A 21,122-nucleotide genomic window follows, 5' to 3' on the forward strand; every position below is an offset into this window, starting at 1 on the left:
ATTGAGTTGATGCCGAGAAGGGCAAGATTATGGAATCTTTTTTGCTCGTCGTTATTTAAATTATAGCATTTTAAACAAGGGAGAACAATCTACACGTCACATCATTATCTGAATGGGTCGATACTGATTAAAAAACTGAAAAAGTCATCATCTGATTAGTTGAATTCTGCTGAATTTTAATATCTTTGTGCTTGGTTTGAACTTAGATGAACATTTGAGTTTGTAGGTCTTAAAAATGTGCAAAAGATTATATATTCTTTTATCTATATATTGTTGTGACTGGAGCACTGGTCTGATTTTCGTTTCTCACATTGAATATCTAGTAAATGACATCGCTGCCAACTACTGAAAGGATGTTTAAGGGAAAGTTCACCCAAAAATGATTTCCTCACTCTTGACTTGTTTTAAACCAGAACACATTTTTTTTTTAAATTGAAACCATTAACATCCATAGTACAATATACAAATATTTTGTAAGTCGATGGTTACAGGTTTCCAAAATTCTTCAAAATATTTTCTTTTGTCTTCCAAAGAACAAAAAAACGTGCAAATTGGTTTGGAACAAGTGTAGGAAGAGTAAATGATGGCAAAATTGACATTTTCACTATTTCTTTAATTGTAATAAATCTATAGAGAATGAAGGAGCTCCAATATTTCATCTAAAATACTTCATTTGTGTTGGAAAATGAATAAAGCGTTTAGGCGATGTGAACAACATGGAATGAGCAATTTATAACAGAATATTATATAATTTATGTGAACTAACCCTTTAATATAAATGGAAATGCACACGCCAGTCTGTCATTGTATGGACATCAGCTTTACAACAACAAACCCCTAAACACTGAACAAATTTAGACTGTGATTGGTTGCTCGACGTATCAGTCAGAAGTCCTCTTGGCAGTCCATGGCCAGTGAAATCTTATATGTGTGCAGTCCTTCTGCTGTCTGTCTGAAGGTCTGGCTGTGTCACTAATGATCTCCCAGCTGATACATTTACTGTAGATATAACAGTTGAACACTACACCACTAACAGAGACTTGGCAACATCCACTGGCTTTCTTACTCACGTGCACAAGTACACTGGCTGCGTTCTATAATAGCTGTTTATTTTGCTTGTGTGTTTACATTCCACAGCGTCTCAATCCTCTGGAAGATGAGACCAGCAGATGATAAACTATTACACATACATATACACACATACAGCTATCTTTTTGGGAACTTCCCACAGATGTAATGATTTTTTTTCACTGTACAAAATTTATATTCTGTCTCCCTACCCCTAATCCCAACCTCCAAAGGAAACATTCTGCATTTTTACTCTTTCAAACGAATGATTTATGGGCCATTTTCCTCAAAGGAAACAGAAAAAAATGTCCCAAAAAGGTCAAAATGTACTTACTATACTTACTATACTTGGTCCACACAACATAAAGGATACACACACATTCAGTGTCAGTTCAGTGAGGTTACATAAAAGCTGCTGTCATAGCTAAACATGACATTGAAACTTCCTACACACTCCTAAAGGGATGCCAGAATTTAAATTTTTGTGTAAACTATGTCTTTAAATGTCTTGTGTACATAACTTTCTATTTGCATATTGTTTTGGATTTTGTTTTATTTATTTATTATTTTACATTGAGCTATTTACATTTTATACATTACATTACAAAATAATAATGATTAAAGGTTGTAGTTAGCCTATGTTATTTATACTTTATAATTTAATAATTTCTTTTAACTTTACATAAACACATTACATCTCTACATTTAGATTTCAGACATTATTTAGTGCGTTTATTAAGCCTGGCTACTCTTCAAACACCTATGACCTAAAGCTCGATTCATATAAACCATAAAAGCCTTTTCAGAATCTAAATGACCTCAGGACCCTGACTTAATCTGTCTAAACTCAAAATACCACACTGCCAGCCAACGGCAAAAAAAAAGAGAAAAGGTACTGTGCTTCTGTCCTGATTTCCTACTGTAAATCCCAATGCTAGCATTCGAAAATCCTTTGACTGCTCCATGACAGAGATCAAAACATCTGACATCTGACAGTCAGACTGTAAAGCTGGCAGAACCATGGGGAGAGAACAGAAGCACATGGCAAATGCAAAAAGAGAGTTAAATATCAAATGAGGAATTGTAGAAGCATCAAAAAGAGACGGCGAGTGAGAGAGATGCTTGCTCTGCTTTTGTAGCAGCAAACAATAAGAAACTGCTGTTTGTGTCAGTTTTTTATGAGTTATCAAGGTTTTAATTATTAACTCAGTTTATGTCTAATTTAGGTTCACTATTTGTAGTTTTCAGTGTATTATCTGAGTTTTAGGAAAAAGATCAAATAATGAAGGAAATCCTGTGAAAACCTGAACTAAAGAGAAAAAAAATCTTATAATTAGGTTCAATTTTAAAATAAAAAAAACAATAAATGTCAAAATGATTCTATTTGTTTTTAAAGTATAAAAATCTTTCTTAATTTTCAGTTTTTCCTAATATATTGGAAAAAATATTGAAAAAATCTTTCTTTTTATCTTTTCTATTCTTTTTTTATCTTTTTTTTGTACAATAATACTCTGTTAATGTAAAGTGTTCAACTGTGCCCAGTAGTTATGATAATAATAAACACACTCAACTGAATACAACAGTCAGGTACAGGAATATAAAAATTCCATTTATTTTCTCCATTGATAAATAGATTTGAAACAAGAAATGATAAATCAAGTTTTACTCACTCAGTCACTTTTCTTCAACCTAGTCCCAAATTTATAAGAAGTAAAAACAAATTTCAAAGATGTGAACAAAATCACCTGTTTAGTCATTACTTTAGACATTACGCTAGAGAATCATTCAAACACTAGCTCTAAAGTAATGTTGGTGAGGTAGCAATGGTTTCTGCGTTTCTAACGTCAGCTGCAGGTGTAAATAAATGGCGGAAGAAAGAAGTTCCTCATACAAAAGGATTTTTAGACTCTCCAAGTCTCCATGTTTAATTTTCTTTTTTATCTACATGACTATGTTGTTGAACTGTTGTATAAATACAATATCACACTCATAGCAGTGCGTTATGACTGTATATTGTCTCTAGTGGGACACAACGCACGCCTCCCACCATCTCTGCCCACTTCCATGAAGTACCACAAATTATGTAATTAAGACGATCTTCCATATATTTACATATTTAAATATAAATATATACTTCTCATTTTTGTATTAAGATGTTGTCATTCGTAATGCTTCATGGGATTGTACTTCTAATGCTGTCTTATTAAGGCTGTTAAAGTACATATTGCTCTACCTACCACATTTTTTTTTTGTTATGGTCGCTTTGTTTGGTCTGGCTCATAATCTTTTGTCGTTGTTGTTTTTATCATTTGGGGTAAAATACTTCTGGAACCAACACCACTAAAAAACATGGGCAGGGGAGTAATGCGCTGTATTGAAAACAAAACAAAAAACAAAACAAATGAAGATTACCATGCGGGACCGACAAACACCTGCCGGGGATTTGGATGAGGAAAATGAAACATAAACATGACACAAAAGACCGAACAAAAGAGGAGAGAGTTGTAATACCCTGTCCACCTCTGAGCCACATGTGCCGAGCGATGATGACCACTTAATCAATAAGGCCCCGTTTCCAAGACAACCCTGATTTCCTGTGCCATGTCCTCAGACACGATGATTGTCTATGATGCCGCCCTGAGTGTGTGGGAGTGTGAGTGAGTGTGAATGAAAAAAAGAGGAGATGAGTACATTTTGAGTAGATGGAAACACACACACACACACAGTCTGAAGAGCGTTTGTTTAATTGGTGCACCATCGCTCGCTCTCTTTGGTTTCCTGTGTCCTCTCCCAGGAAGACACACCCTGCGATGATAGGGTGGATAAATGTGTTCGTGGTTAGTCTGCATTGTTTCGTACAACAACCTCATTAATCGTGCATGATAACAAACCAGCAACAGCGACAGAAAGGTGATAAAACCTTCCTCAGGTACACAATTGTATGCATTGCGATGCGAATGAGCGAGAGGAAGCACAGCGAGAGGAAGGAAGTGAACGGGAAGACACAGGACAGGAGAGAGAGAGAGATTAGAAGAGATAGATGCTAAAGGAAGAGGGATTTATAAATAGGGTTTATCGCTACACTTTTACCTGTTCTTCTCCTCTCTTACAAATCTCTCCCACATGCACACATATAAAGGCTTAACCTTTGAAACATGCATTCTCGTTCTCCTGGCCAACACACACACACGCACACACACAGCTGGTCTCTTAAGCCCCTCATTTTTGGGTCAGGAGGTTGTGCTTACTACTTCTTGTGGAGCTATTTCAGCCATAACAGAGATGGATTGAGCTGCACTAATCGCAAGGCTGACCCACAGCAGCAGAGCCATGGTAGGGTTACACAAGGCCCCTGTGAATCTGTTACCCTCAGAAGAATGAAATATGGTCTACGCTAACTGTATTTATAAAGTAGGTTGGTACACCTTGCTAGTACTCTTTCACCCTAAGAACTGACCCTGATATTATTTGTGGCAATGATTCAACAAGGTGCTGGAAACATTTCTTAGAGATTTTGTTCAATACTAAAGCAGGTCGCACACCAGAAGCGCCACGCAGCGCCATGCATTTTAGAATTCTAAACATAGGTTTTTATCAGGATACACACACCGGCGCCGCAAGTCGGCGGCTGTCGGCGGCGCCCGGCCATGGCTCAGGACGCAGTTCATTTTCAGCCGCGCCACAGAACGACATCTGATTAGTTTCATGTTGAATATCATTCGAATGTGCGCGTCTGGTGTGTGATACTTTAAACTGTCATGCGCGCGCCGTGTCGCCGAGCGGTGCTTCTGGTGTGCGACCTGCTTAAGGGTGCACTCACACTATGCTATCCGACCGTGCCCAGGGTAGGCTGTGGCTTTTAAACAAGGCATTGTTGGTACTAAAAATTTGTATAAATTGTCTACAGTTCTTGGAATGTCCCAGCAAGACTTTTCTGATCAGATAAACATTTTTTCAATCTTCTATTGTACAATTTTTATGAGCCTGTGCAAATTGAAAGCTTAGTTTGCTGTTGACAGGAGTGTCGCCCGTGTGTGCTCTTCTGCTGCTGAAGCTCACCTGCTTCAAGGTTTGGTTATAATATGTGGGTATTTGAGTTGCTGGTCATTCTTTTTTTATTAAATTTTTTTATTATTATTTCTGGCATTAACAATGCATTTTTGCTGCAAAGAACTAATGCTGGATTTTTCCAGACAATTCTTTATAAAACCTAGAGAGGGTTGTGCATGAAAATGCTACTAGAATAGCAGCAGGAAGCAACAGAAGCGCTCTCGCTCAGCACAGTGGAGATCGCTTCAGTTATATATCATTTTAGTTGTTTGAAATGCAGTGACAAGCAGTCAAATATTTTGCCGAACACATGCACCACTTTTGACTATCCTATATTATCATAAAAGTCCTTGTGCTGTACGTATAAGGAGGTTGGCTGAAGGGGTTTGGGTCTTTAATAAACCATGACAGTTCCCGATCATTGAAAAGTAAAAATGATTAATAAATCCATATGAAACAGTCCCTTAAAAGTGACATCAAAACTTTAGTTTTAGGCTCAGGCGCACTTTGCACTCAAGCAAACAATGCCAAAGCCCAACCGCACACTTGTCAAACGAACCAGTAAATGTGACTGGGCAAGGTTTAAATAGATAGCATAGTCTAAGTGCACCCTTAAGTCACATTTCTTCCCAATTATGATGCTTGGTTTTAAATTTAGCAGATCATCTTGGCCACATCTACATGCTTAGATGCAGTTGCTGCCAAATTATTTGCTTTACACACACACACACACACACACACACACAAATAATAATAAGAAAAAGAATTGAGTGGTTTTACTGAATCCTACTGCTATTCCCTTGTGTTTCTTGTGCATTAGCCTAGAGCTTGAGATTTTTGCAGAGTTGTGAGTGTACGTAGTCAACAAGGAACTATTTAGCTCCAGAATGCTGGAGGAGAAGCCCTGATTGAATCAGCATGATTGGAGCTATTATCATGTTTCCTGTGCAGACCATGTGACTGGAGAGACGTGGCTTTTGATGTGAGCCAGTTTGGAAGCCTATGGCTGATGCGAACAAGCAAACAGTTTTCCAAGTAGGAAAAGCATGCAGATTCCCTCCAGTGTCCCTCCATTCCATCTGCTGTTTGAATGCTTGTGAATTTGAGTGTGTGTGTGTGTGTGTGTGTGTGTAATGCATGGCCTGAAACAGTCCAGTGGCCAGAGTTTAATGTAAAAGCTTAGCGGGTAAAAGCGTGTTTGACCTGGACATTATCTGGCGGGCCATACTTGTGTGTAATTGGGGGAGGGGTGGCATCAGACATACAGAGATCAACCTCAATAGAGAAGATTAACCATGAACTAATCATCCTCTCTCTGAGTGCTTCAGGTGGTCTGTGTATTTGCGCACACATGTGCGTGTGATCGAGGCAAGCGACATGCAGCAAAACTCCTGCGCTTTTCCGTAATCCTGGTCTCCCAGCGCAAGCCTGCAAGCAGACTAATCCGCCGTATTTACGTATTAATAACCAGCCAGGCCACAAGATCATCATTACACATGGTGTTGTTGTAAGTTAATCTCTCTAAATGGGATGCTTCGTTGCTCCATGACTCTATGGGGTAAACCCTGTGCATGGGTGAGAGGCAGACAGAGGAGCATTTAAAGCAAATCAATAACTCGTCACCTTGGAATTATAAGGTTCTTTCTGCGTTCTGAATGGTTTTGAGATATTGAGCTTTGAAGTTTTTGTATTCTATAGCAAACAGTATGTATATAACATTTGTTTTTTAAATAAAAAAAGTCTTAAAATGTAAACAACTTATAAAAAAACATCCCATAATGTAAATAAGTTGTCATTTAATAAGAATATGTCAATAACTCAATTTTGACAAAAATGTCAGATACAACTCTAAGGTGACTAATTGTTGATTTTTTTTTAAATATTGAAATGAAACATTTAAGATATTTTAAATTGCAAATAAACAATTATTTGTTCTAACCAAGAGATGCCCAAAGTAGAGCCTGCGCTTTGGCCCGCCTGAAAAAAGAGAGAATGATGCGGAGTTGGTTGAAACTAATCTAATCTTAGATTCTTTGTTTAATTGAGGAGCTACAAAGAACTGAATGTTTCAATTAAATGTTGTAAATGAATTAGACTTTGAATCAGAATGCAAATACTGTTGACAGATAGAGGACAATGCACAAGACATCAGCGAGCAAATCAAGGCAAAGGCAGGAGCAGCTTGACTAGTGTATTTATTGAACTCCATTGTGTTATAAATAGGACTGTTTATGTCTTTACTATAATAAATTCATTATAAAATGTTAAAGATGATACTGCATCATTAATATGTTTTCAAGCAGCATTTTCTAGTTATTTTTAAATAATAAGCAAATTAATGAAGAAATTACACATGGCAAATTTAATATAATACTGTTTGGTGTATTTAACTTTGGCCCACAGCCCTCAATCAACTTTGTTTTTGTTTCTTTATTAGAAAAAGATTGGGCACTCCTGGTGTAACCACATAAATGCATAAATATGACCAAAAATACATAAATGTAGAACAATTTAGTTATTATGTCATTAATTAAATAATAAATAAATAAAAATAAATAAATAAGGAGATAATAATAATAATAATAATATAATAATAATAATAATAGAGATAGTAGAGTTTTGGATTCATTAAGTTATTATTATAAAGTTAACTTTGAATAATTAATCATATATTTAAATATAATTATACACATATACAACATGTATACAATTAGATTTTTTTATTATATACATAACAATAAACTAAGAATGTTTTGGATAAAATATGTAAATAAGTATATATAATGAACTTAAAAATATCGTGAAGATTTCATTATATTTGCATTATAGTTGTCTACTTATACTGTAATACATATTAAATATATACTTTATATATGATTTGAAATCATTTAGAAATAAACATTTATGTGCAGTTGCATCAGTTCAGAACAATAAATTTGTCATAACTTCAAATAATCAAATAATTTCCAAAGCATCTATAAATATACAGTAGAAGTCAGAAATATTAGCCCCCCTGTTTATTTTTTTCCCCAATTTCTGTTTAACGGAGAGAATTTTTTCAACACATTTCTAATCATAATAGTTTTAATAACTAATTTCTACCGATTTATTTTATCCTTGCATGATGACAGTAAATAATATTTGACTAGATATTTTTCTAGACACTTTTATACAGCCTTAAGTGCCATTTAAATGCTTAAATAGGTTCATTAGGTTAACTAGGCAGGTTAGGGTAATTGGGCAACTTATTGTAAAACAATGGTTTGTTCTGTAGACTATCGAAAAAATAGCATTAAGGGGCTAATAATTTTGACCTTTTTTAATGGGTTTTAAAAAATTAAAAACTGCTTTTATTCTAGCCGAAATAAAACAAATAAAACTTTCTCCAGAAGAAAAAACATTATCAGACATACTGTGAAAATGTCCTTGCTCTGTTAAACATCTTTTGGGAAATATTTTAAAAAAAGGAAAAAAAAATCAAAGCGGGGCTAATAATTCTGTTTTCAAGATGTTTAAAATAAAATAAATATTCAATAGAGTAAATCATTTTATAGATATAACACACACACACTACTATAAATAAATAATGTGACACCAGCCAAAATGAGCACTCCAGTTAATCATCAATCAAGTCATCCAATACCATCTCGCAAAATGACCCAATATCAGCTCACATCTTCACATCAAGCAGATGACAAGAATAAATGCTTGTGAATTCCGAAGGTCCGGCATGGCACACTGGCCATAAACGTCTAGACAGCGTCTGTAGGGCTAAAGAGATTCTCCTTGATTTAATAGATTTATTAGGCTTTGATTCAATTAGGACTGAGAGAGGACTCTGTGCTAAATGACAGCTCAGGCAGAGGGCACATTGGCCACACAGAATCGAAATTAAAGGGTAAGTACAGTCTACCACATGTTCAGACCCCTCTTCCACCCTTCAGAGATCTCAATTCAAGCTAACGGGAACCCTGATTACTCTAATTATCCCTGATGTATCAGGTTTTTAGGTCGGTTGAACTTAATTGTCAGTGTTGTGCTTTTCTAACCGTGCTCTTTGACCAGACCAAAACTGCAGGACGGAAAAGGTCAGCAAATGTGAAGCTCAGGAGAAGCGATGCTACAAAAATGACAAGTGGAGGTGAAGAGATAACAACAAGTGTCTGTTCTCAAACAAGCCCTCCAATCTTGCAATATAGAGAAATGTTAATACCCATGAAGACATGTGCAGGGTAAATCGGAGGAAAAAAAGATGCATTTCTAGTTCAGAGTAAGGTCAGCATTCAGGTGGAGGTTAGGAATGCATGCACAAACCAAATCATCCACACACACAAACACACACACACACACACACACACACACACACACACACACACACGCACGCACGCACGGCCAACCATGTGAGTCTCACACGCTTATCTCATGGGTGCATTCCCATTCCTCGCCCTTTCAGTTGCCTTCTTCCTTTCACTCCTCTTCTTCTGTCCTCTGCCTGTCAGACTGTTGCTTAATAGTGCACGCCTCTTCCTTTTTTAAGACAACGCACACATTAAACCCTGAAAGATTCAGACTTCTTTGTTAAATGAATGTCATGATAACTTCTAAATAAAAGAAAATCACAATCTGTAGTGACAAGAAGATGTGAAGCAATTCATTTTCATAATGACAATTCAACCAAATGCTAGTTATGAGACAACGCGGAACAGAAGTCAAGCTTTATGCAAATGCACAATGACATGATGCAGTAACTACCAATGAGAACGCAGACAGTCATTCTGAACTAGTTCTCCTAAAAATGACAATGCCGTCATCATTTAGTCATCCGACATTCTTCAATCCAAACCTGTATGACTTATGGTTTCTAAATTATTTTATAGATTGCTATTTTGGACCACATTGACTTTCCTTATACAGTCAAAACAGTTTTTATACAATCACATAAGCAAATATGTCTCAGATGGTGCTATTTGAAAATGATATGAAGATGAGTAAATGATTTTGAGTGAACTGTTCTGTTTATAAATGAGTGTTATAGTTAAATTATTGAAACAGTAATTAAAATATTTTTGTGAAATCAAGCGGTGTGCAGGTTTTTTTTTTAGTTTTCTAGTTAATATTATAATTTTATCCAACATACCTATACTCACCGGCCACTTTATTAGGTACACCTGTCAACCTGCTCGGTTAACGCAAATTTCTAATCAGCCAATCACATGGCAGCAACTCAATGTGTTTAGGCATGTGGGCATGATTAAGAGGATCTGCTGCAGTTCAAACTAAGCATCAGAATGAGGAAGAAAGGTGATTTAAGTGACTTTGAACATGGCATGGTTGTTGGTGCCAGACGAGCTAGTCTGAGTATTTCAGAAACTGCTGATCTACTGGGATTTTCACGCACAACCATCATCTGCCTTGTTGATGCCAGAGGTCAGAGGAGAATGGCCAGACAAGCTTGAGCTGATAGAAAGGCAACAGTAACTCAAATAACCATTTGTTACAACGGAGGTATGCAGAAGAGCATCTAAAAACATTGCGTGGTCTGACCAGTCTCGATATCTGCTGCATTAAATATCTGATGAATAAAAGGGGTCCAACTCTGTTCTAGTAAGGTGTACCTAATAAAGTGGCCGGTGAGTGTATATGCTGAGATAATACTGTATTTGCTATAGTATATGCTAAACTAAAGTTACACCATATAAACACTGCACTGTTTAAAAAAACAAACAAATAATAAATTAGCAAAATATGAATTAAAGTTTCCCTGTGTATGGTGAAACCTTTATATTTAACATAAAGCTTTACATTTCGATTCTTCCATACATTAGATTGTGTTCTTAAAATAACAAAGTAATTTAAAAAGACAATTTGATCACATTGTAAACACTATTTAAGGATCATTTTGTAGCTTTGAAATACTAATTAATTGTAATCAAATTAAAAATATTTAGTTTATTCTGTTTCACACCACTTGTTTTTATCCAGTTCAAGCAAGAAGTTTTGGTAGAAAGTGGAAATCGTTCAAAAATTATAAAAGAAATTTAGAATAAATTAGTTTGACATTTTTGTTTTGTTTTAAACGTCAAAATAATTTTCATTTTAACAAAATGTGTTACTCTTAATGACAATAGAACAATATTTCACTTATATTTTACTTTCTTAGCATATCCATTTTATACATTTAATTTGATGCAGACACCAAAATGCGACATCTAATCCATAAACACTTTAAAAATGAGCTGATGCTGCCATCGATGACTTATTAAAGTCTTGATAACTTGCTTGCTGATTGTCTGAGCACAATGAAGATGGCAGGGTGGCGAGTCGGGCTGGCAGTGCCCTCTGAGGCGAGCGGATGCCAGGCAGGAACATGCAGAGGGGCCGTCTGTGCCAGTGAGGGCAGACTCTGGCTTTCATCGGTCATGAATGAGGCTTATTTATCCCAGAGCGTGAATAAGGCCAGTCAGTGAAAACAGCACAAAAGGAGACAGAGGCTCGTTGGCATGCACACAGTGTTGCCTCAAAAGCAGTGTTGCAAGACTTTGGTATTAGTGAGAGGAATTGGATGAAACAGAGATCCAGTGTGTGACTGGATCCTTTCAACACTCTGGGTTTTCAAGAGAGACGCTTGTTAAGATTGAAATCATAATTCGATTTGTGCAGTTAAAAGTGTCATTCCACTGTACCGTCAGCAGCAATCACACACGTATGCTAAAGTTACATACACTTCCTTGTTTGTTTAGTTTTTTTGTTGCTTTGTTTAGTTGTGAGGGGGCAGGACCTTAGGCTGTGCATCCTGGGTAAGTAATCTGTCTTTGTCTCTTCCTGGTTTTGTTTGCATTGGCCCGGATGGGGGTCACTCAAAGCAGACACTGACTCATCATAGGGTACATTTGGGCCAGGACTGGGCCATACTTCATTTAATTAGACTTTCAGTTAATGACCTACCAAGGTGGCAAAAGGACACACATCATTTACTCAAGTAGAAGTGCAGATACTCATGTTTAAAAGGTAAAAGTTGAAGTACAGACTACACTTTTGTTTTAAAGTAGAAAGAAAAGGACAGCCTAAAATATGTACTAAAGCAAAAAGTATTCATTACCACTTCCTGTTTTAGTTTTACGGGGTTAACTTAACAAACATGATGTATACATCTATACAAAATAACTTGCATAGTTGTTTTGTAAAAATGTTACTAATTTTCAGCAGAAAAGTAGCCAAGCAACATCACTCTACACAATATTGTCCAACAACACTGCTCAAAAAGTTGCCCTGTGTGTCATCAACTGGACACAGAACTTAACTTTTTGGCTGTTAATCCATTTAAGCACACCGGCAACTATACTTGCCCAAGTTCATAGTTGCCATTTTCCTTTTCTAAGTAATTTTCCACATGTTATCCATGTTTAATTTCTCAGTGACATGCAAGCAAACAACCAAATAAAAGATTTCATGAAAGAAAAAAAGAATTGATTTACTTCCTGTTGCATGAGGCTGTCAACGTCCTACCTCTAATTGAAGGTCTCTAGATTCATCAAACAAAACAAATCTTTCAAGAGATCTATAGTTTTGTGTATAGTTTGTCAAATGTTTAAGTTGAAACTATAGTTGCCAGTGAGCAAATACCTTGTAAGTACATAGATAATGGTGGATTAGGGTATAATGTAAGTTAATAAGTCAAGGTTATTAGCCTTGTTTAATTTTTGTTTTTTTTTTACTTTCATAATACCCCTTTTTAAAATAACCCTTTAACTAATATCTTTACTTTAAAGTAGACTTTTTTTATACATAATTTTATACACAGCAAAATCGTCAAAGTAAAGTTAACTTCTCCTACTGTTCCCTCTCCCACAAAGATTTAAAATAACACAGAGAATAATGAACTGCTGAATCACTAAAGAAAAAGAGAAAGCTACAACTAAATTCAGTTACAACCTTAAGCCCTGCTGTCCACACAGACATAGATAGTGTCTAAATCTCTGCTTTTTCTACACAGTTTGACTGTTCATCCACTCACAAAGTATCAGGTCACTGAAACTTCATGATTTTGAAAACTCTTGTAGGGGAAGATTTTTTTACAAATATTATTACAAATATTGAAATAAATATAATTCTTAACTTTACTTTCTTTTATCCTTTTGACACACAATAGTCTGCTGGGGATACTGGTGTGTGTTTCATCACTGTGAGACAAATGAATTAGTTCTTTGTCTTTTCATAGTCATGAAACTATATGATTGTTTAGGGGTTCATATCAATTGGTTTTCATATCTCTTCCTATTACATTTTTACATTGAACAATGCTTACAACATATTTGCCCACCGGCAACTGTAGTTGCTGCATATTCAAATGTGATTTTCAGAAAAAAATCAAAAACCTGGAGAAAGTAAATGCAATGTTCATATATGACGCTATTAACAAGGATATATGCATGAAACCATTTTTAAAAAATTGGGCACAAATAAGAACAGCAGCTACAATACTCATTTGTATATTCTAAAATGTAATTCTTCTGCCAATATAAAGCACTGTATTTATAACTAAGAAATGTCTTAAATTTTATACTTCATTTTGTCCAAAACATATGTATTTTTTTTTGATAAAATAAAAATACTGACAACAAATAATTTTTTTGCATTGTGCTGAAGCGGCTTTATTTTCTTCACACAGCACTCTCTTGCAGCTCATATGATTTAATTGTTTGTTTTTTGTTTTGTTTGTTTGTTTTGTTGTGTATATTTTATTTAACAGATGAAGTCATTAGTGCTGTTAATACATTTTTGCATAATATTTTTCTCATGATAAATTCCTGATACTTTGCATTGTTTTTATTCATACATCAGCCAGTATAAATCTATCTAACCAAATTCAATGAAGACCACAGTGTATATAGTATACATGTTAAAACTGTAAAACAGTATAAATTCTGTACTAGGAAGTATAAAAGGAAAAAACCTGCAGAGCGTGATCATGGGTGTTTAATTGCTTTAGTGCTAACTGTACAATCTTTGACAAAAAGTACATAATTGATAGTTTTTTTCTCGTATTAGATTTAAAGATCGGAGAAGTGTAGTACAACATGATTGGAAGTGGACAAAAGACTTAAACCTCATTTAAATGGAAGATTTAAACAGGAATGCGTCTCTTGTTTTACCTGTGATCCGATCAACCAAAACGCATCTTATTACACGGTATAAACATGACATCAGTCATGTTTACATCACAGACTCGTTCAGTCTCATCCACGTTACCGTTCCCATGGTAAGCTTAAATAAACAAGCCTGCGCAGTGCATTCAGAAGCGGTAGAGAAGTGAGTAGAGAAGTTTGAAAAGTCAGTTTGTTTGAATTCTGTTTACTGTAGGTCCATGTTTAAGGGTTCAGATGCAAAAACCTCTAAGTGCCGTCTGAAGTTTTCCTCTAAAATTTGCGTTTTTCCCAGCCTCCCATGTTTCTGTTTAATAATTTCACTTTAAAAGCAAAGAAAATAATGTATTCTTTGCACTAAGAGTAATTATAACTGAAACTACATACAACAGAATGATAAACATGCTCATTTTAGATAATAATTTTAGACGACCCTTAGAGGTTTTTGCATTTAAACTCTTCAATTGTACATTCAATAAAAATAACCATGCAAAACATCACTGTAAATGTAATGAAGTGCATTGTGTGGCGATCATATTTCACATTATTACTTTTTAACATTGCTTAATAAAAAAGGTGAACATATAAAAGGCTTAAATCCAATTAGTCAACCCTATTGACACCAAACCTTTGAATGGAATCTATTGAAAATCGTGTTTAGCTACAGTAATGGTGAAAAGTAATGTCTGGACAAGGAAAATGTATCCTTCAGTCTTTATTCAAACTCTCTCCTATTATGTTGATGTAGATTTTCTAACCGTATAGTTGTCCTTGGAGAGTGTTAAACTTCTGTATGTGCTCTGTGTTTCAGTTGCTTCCTTTGTAAGATGCAAAAAACATTCTTATAGAGAAATGTGCAGAAGAATGGCTGCTAATCGAATAGAGAGAGACAATGAAATATTATTAACTGGCCATTCTATCTTCTGTATATTTTTTCTGCACTTTTATGTTTCTATGCATAGTTAAATAAAACCCAATTACCGTTTTGAAGTGTAGATCGCATTTTATACCAATCAAAAATGACTTTTGCTGCTTGCTCAAACTACTCATTTTAAAAGAGTTTACACAATTCATACATTTTTTGAGGGGGGACAATTATATTGTCCAATGTTCAATTCACTTAAATTTTTGGACACACAATTAAGTTAACTTAATAGTTTTGTCTTGGGACAACATGATGGAATTGTGGGAAACACCACATTTTTACAATGTACGTATTCATTCATTCACTCACATTGTCCCAACACAAACCGATTAATTTAACTTAACTGTGTTTACAAATTTAAGTGGATTGAACATAAAACAATTAAGTTGTCCCAAACAATCTTTAGAACTGTGTTGTTTCATCTCATTTAAATAAGGAGTTTTAAAATATTTTTGACTGTATGATCCTAACTGAAGACACTACTATATATTTCCCCAAATGTATTTCAGCGAATAGCAGTGTCTGTTTTCATTCTCGGTTTTGTGTCCATGACTGACTTCTACTAAGTGAAATACAAGCACAATCAAAATCTTTCATGTTAAGCCAGACATTAAGATTCCCATCAGAGAACCATTCCAGCTGGTGGCATCAGCAAAGGACAGTTTACAGACAGATTGATGAACTGATTCATTTAGCTAAAAATATGCCACGTCCAAGCATCAGTAACTTCAGCCTTTTTGTAAATAACCTCTGAGGAAAGCAAAACAGGGCTAGAGGAACGCCGTAATGATTCAATTAATCACTTTACACATGTCTATTCATGCCCAATCTAACCTGATTAATGTTCACTTCTTAATTATTAGCCCGCCACTTTTTTGAGACACTCATTCAATGTCACTCGTGACGACGTTAGCAGCTTTTAACAGCACAATTAACACAGTCGCCCGCTTTTCTTTTATGGAATTATAAACTCCTAGAGAACAGAACAATGCACTCCCTGCTTTTCGATTTGAATTCACAAGCACTCTTTCATGTTCTCATCTGCATCCATTAACCAACACATCCATTTGCTTTTTTTTTTTATCCTTTTTGTGACCTCTACGCTTTCAGCCGATACCAAGCTTAAAAGCTTGATTTAAGGGAGCGAGAAAAATGGACAAATGATAAAACCAAATTGGCAGATTACAAAAACAAAATATATTTTTTTCAATCTGGGAATGCAGCGTAAAGGTGAGGCCGTACCTTCTGTTCCTCACCCTAATGGTGAGCTTATAATAACATAATAAAACTGAGATATTTCCTAAATATAATTTCTGCATATATTTTCACACAAGACACCTCCTTATTAGCAGTACCAATGGCCATTTAGTGACGTTGAGTGTATAAGACACTAAATGTGATTCAGTGCCCTGATATACTGCATATACTTGAATTATTTTGCATTTTTTTATTAAAAACAAGCATCACAATTAGGCTTGGGTGGTAATATGGTATACCGCGGTATCTAAAAATAGCAACGGTATCCGTTTCAATACCATTATACCGTCATAAAATACAATGCACTTATGTAGGAGACAAGGATTAAATATTACATTTAATTTATTAGCAACACTTTATTTTGATGGTTCATTTAAGTATAAGTAGACTGTCTGTTTGATATCTGTTGATACTGCTCCTTCAACAGACATTTAACTGACTATAAGAATCCTATTCCATGCTTGACCACTATAACAACTCTCTTATTAGCTATTTATAATTAGTAGGTCCACACAGAATCTGTACCCACAGAAATGTGCAGAAAACTTTGCAGATTGTTGACCCTGTGTCATTCCATCTATTTAGTTGTATAAAGGCCTATATTATACATTCAGATTTTTTAAATATATATGTCATATTTTTTAATATTATTTAAATATTTAGATGCTTTCTCTATAATACAATTTGTAAAGTAACATTTTCTATGTATTTTAGAGGATGTTGTATTGATAGAATTGCATTGTTTACGTAATAAGTGGACCTAACAGATTGAATTTCTATTTTAAACAAAAAGTATGTTTTTTTATTAAGTTTTCAGCTCCTTTATACTTTTAAAAACACTCCACAGAAATTTGCAAATTATTATTATTTCGTTTTTTTATAAAAAAAATAAAAAAATGTTATAAAACTTATATCAATCAACGGGCAAAAAAGTCAGATTCTGTCTGGCCCTGATAATAAGTAGTAATATGAGAGATAACTGAGGCAAAACTGTGCTCCTCATGCTGAAATGTTGCCTTATGTAACTTCATAGAAAAGCCCTGCCTGTGAAATCACTGGCTGATTGGACATACGGGTAGCTCTTATAGTTTTGGACAAAGCCATTGTCTTGCATTGTCTTTTCCCCCCTCACTCTCTCTCTCCATGCAGACAAACCCTCATGGATCATTTCATTTGGTGCAGTTCTAACATTCTTCTGCCTCACTGACCTGTTTCTGTTTCTTAAAAGCAAAGTAATTCAGAATCCATGTCTGCTGAAGTTTTTCAGTCTAAATCATCAAAGGTACCATGTCTCCCCTCTCGCTCTCTCTCTCTCTCTCTCTCTCTCTCTCTCTCTCTTTTGTCAGGTGTTATTTATGAGACGTGTAGCGGAATTCCTGTGAGTCTGCAGCACCTGCTGTAGTTGGACGGGAAGCCGAGCGGCAGCTGCCGTACTCTGTAAGAGCAGGGAAAATGTTGTGAAAGCACTGTGATTATGTTATTTAAGTGTTAAGGGTGGCCGGGAACATTAAAGGACATTGAAAAAAAGTGTAGTGGATTTGTTCAGGGAAGCTGGGAGCGGCAGAAGAACTGTGAAAGCATTGTGAGAACAAAAAGGTCTAACAGCGTTTTCAAACACATTACGAAAGTGTGCTGAAAATGTTAAGTGGACCTTGGGAGTTTTTCAGACTAAAACATGTTACTGAGGTGAAGACGAAGAAAACAATGCAACTAAAGGAAAGGTTCAAATGAATATATTAATTAGGCATTAGGAACAATGGACAATGCTTACAGCATTTATAGTGTAAAAGGGAGACAAAACATACTCGGTTCCAAAAGATATTTTGAAAATGTTGGTAACTGTGACCAACATCCATAGTGAAAGAAAAGCTGATGGCTATTGGTTTTCAGCGCTCCTCAAAATATCAGAACAATAATAACAACAGAAAAAAAGACATTTTGGAACACGTGTAGAGTAAGTAATGACAGAATTTTCATTTGACACAATTACTTTGTCATTTAACACAATAACAGTGTACTGAAAACTGTTTTTGAAACATTTTGGATGCAGATGACTGTCAACACTGTCAAAACAATCCCTATTGAATTTACAAACACAACAATAAGATTTTTTCTTTGCATGCTAGTCACTTTGTAAACTTAACACTTTGCTTCTGCAACAATATGACCATTCTTTTCTAAAGTATTATAATGTGTTAGTATATATAGAACGTATTCTTCAGGTTCAATATACACATGGATTAGCTGATTGAATCCCACTTTAAAGTGTTTCTGAAATTAATCACAAGTAAAAACAATAAAATCCAATACAATGAATGAAATCATAAACTTTAGAAGTGCAAACAACCCCAAAAAAAAGCTAACCGACGTTTAGTCATGCAGATGTTTGGACCCAAGTTCAGTCATCACTTCTTGTCAGTGTTGTAACCAGGTAAACACAGCACACAGGTGAACACTGCAAGGTCAGCGTTTGTTTTGACTGCAAACACCTGAGTCAGGACAGGTGGACTTTAATCTGCCATGTCTGGACAGAGAGCATCATCGCTAGATCAGCTAAAACACACACACACACACACACACACACACACACACACACACACACACACACACACACACACACACACATTATGGGCAAAAGATATCCACTAAAATTAACCAATAACACATCTGAAATCAGAATCAACCTCATGTATTATCTGAACGTATTCTTCTGGCCTTATGAAGCACAATTCATTGTTCCGTTTCCAATACAAAAAAAAAAGAAATGTTTGTAATCTTCAATCAAAATGCAATAAAACACTCTCTGCCTCAATCCAATCAATTCCTGATGCAAAAAAAATATTTCATTTCTTTCAGAATAATAGCTTGCAAGCATCATTTCACCTTATTGTGATGTAAAACTGCAAGAAATTAACCACCAATTGGGTCAAGGCACGAAGCAAGATTATTACACAAGACGTTTATTTGCTCTGGATGCCTAACCTCAGTTCAGTATCAGGTAACTATCAGGTAAACTTGGCAAGGCCAAATGCTGTGTACTGCAAATACAGGAGGGATAGCACTCCTTGCCCTGTGATTGGCTGAAATGTACGTGGGAGGCTCTGATACCATCAGGTGCCAGGTGCAGACGGGCAGAGGAGGGGTGAGGGAGTCTGACAGCTTAAAAGATGTCCGGATCACGTAAAGAGAGAGAGAGCCAAACCCAAATCTGGTTCACATTAGGGGCGTTTTAAAAGGAAACGGTGCAATGACATCCTCTCAGCCTCGCACGGGACCCCAGGATAATTATTACTGGCGGAGGTGAGAAATTCCCTGGATGCCATTTAGCACATGGATAGATGACATCAGAGGAAACCTGTGGGGACCTGAGGCAAACATATGGAGCTGCAGAGCAGAAACAAACAGTTTGCTAAACACCGCTTAAACATATTCATCATCCCATGACAAGACTGTCTGTTGGTGCACACACTCGCGCTTGTACAGAACACACAGACCCTCGAGAAGCATTTTAATTGGGGTGACAGCATCTTCTTTTAGTGTATTTTGTGCAAGACTGGCTGTAATATGTCACTAGGTGATGTTTTAATCAAATGCAGACCACTAGTTTTGGGTTTTACATTTCTTTCTTTAGGGTTAGGGTTAGGGTTCTGTCTCTTTATGTCCCGCAAAGTGTTTATCTCAGATATGCTGTACATTTGAGTTACTTGACATTTTCATTGGTTTGAATTCGTTTGAATATTTTCTGTTTCATATTAAATAATTATTTTTTATTTTATTACATATTGTTTAATTAATAGTTATTTCCTGTTACAGTACATAAATGATTTTAATTTAAGTGAACCGTAATGCTGCTGTGAATCTAATAAAAAGTAATTACTTCCCATTTAATACTTGAATAGTTTGCTTTTATACAGTAATTTTGGAAGCAATTAATTACTTTGTTGTTTTATGGTCTTTATGACCTTATTTTACCGACTAATAATGAGGCAGTTACTCTGTAAATCACTCAGTGGTCATACGGGCTCATAGGGCTGAGCCATTTGGCCTAAAATCAAAATCTTGATTAATGAATATTTTAACTTGATTAAGATTAATAAATGATTCTTTAAGTTATTTGATTTTATTGGCCCTCAGATAAAGTAAATATTTTGTCCTCATAGATAAAGTAAATATGCTGACATATTACAAGTGAGAGACTTTTGAATGAAGGGTGCATTGCTTGATTTTAAAATAATTGAAGGAAACACACATGATTATTTATTGAACGTCAGCAACTGAAATTAACACACACATTGCCTAAAACATACAGTCACTCTTTCTTAAAAAAGTAAAAATAAATTACTTAATTTTTATAAACAAAATTAATAATTATTACACTGTAAAACAAAAAAAGTTAAGGTAACTCTAAGCCAATTGCAATAAACCATTTAAGTTCAAACACTAATCTGAATGAGTACTGTGAACATAATCCATTTGAGTAAATGAAGCAATTTGAGCACAGTAAAACCCAATAAATGAATATAATTCAAAACAACTATCTGTAATTAACTAAACTATACTGTAATACTGTAATACTATACTGTAATACTCATTAAGTTAAGGCAACACAAACCGTTTGAGGAAATGGATTGCTACAAACCATTTGAGTTAAAAAAAAAATCTATACAAGTACTGTAAAC

The 21,122-nt window shown here is 35.2% G+C and overlaps 1 protein-coding gene and 1 long non-coding RNA gene across 3 annotated transcripts in view; one reads left to right on the forward strand and one right to left on the reverse strand.

The window, feature by feature from the left end:
• LOC141376810 (uncharacterized) overlaps window positions 1-21,122 on the forward strand; it is a 100,661-nt gene that overhangs the window by 73,835 nt on the left and 5,704 nt on the right. The window contains exon 4 of the long non-coding RNA XR_012388033.1: window positions 17,790-17,880. This is a non-coding gene — a long non-coding RNA (uncharacterized lncRNA). The remainder of the gene's footprint in view (window positions 1-17,789; window positions 17,881-21,122) is intronic.
• The window catches only part of zeb1b (zinc finger E-box binding homeobox 1b), a 101,451-nt gene that overhangs the window by 60,806 nt on the left and 19,523 nt on the right, over window positions 1-21,122 (reverse strand).

This window comes from Danio rerio, chromosome 12 (genome assembly GCF_049306965.1).
Source record: "Danio rerio strain Tuebingen ecotype United States chromosome 12, GRCz12tu, whole genome shotgun sequence".
NCBI classification, from domain to species: Eukaryota; Metazoa; Chordata; class Actinopteri; order Cypriniformes; family Danionidae; genus Danio; species Danio rerio.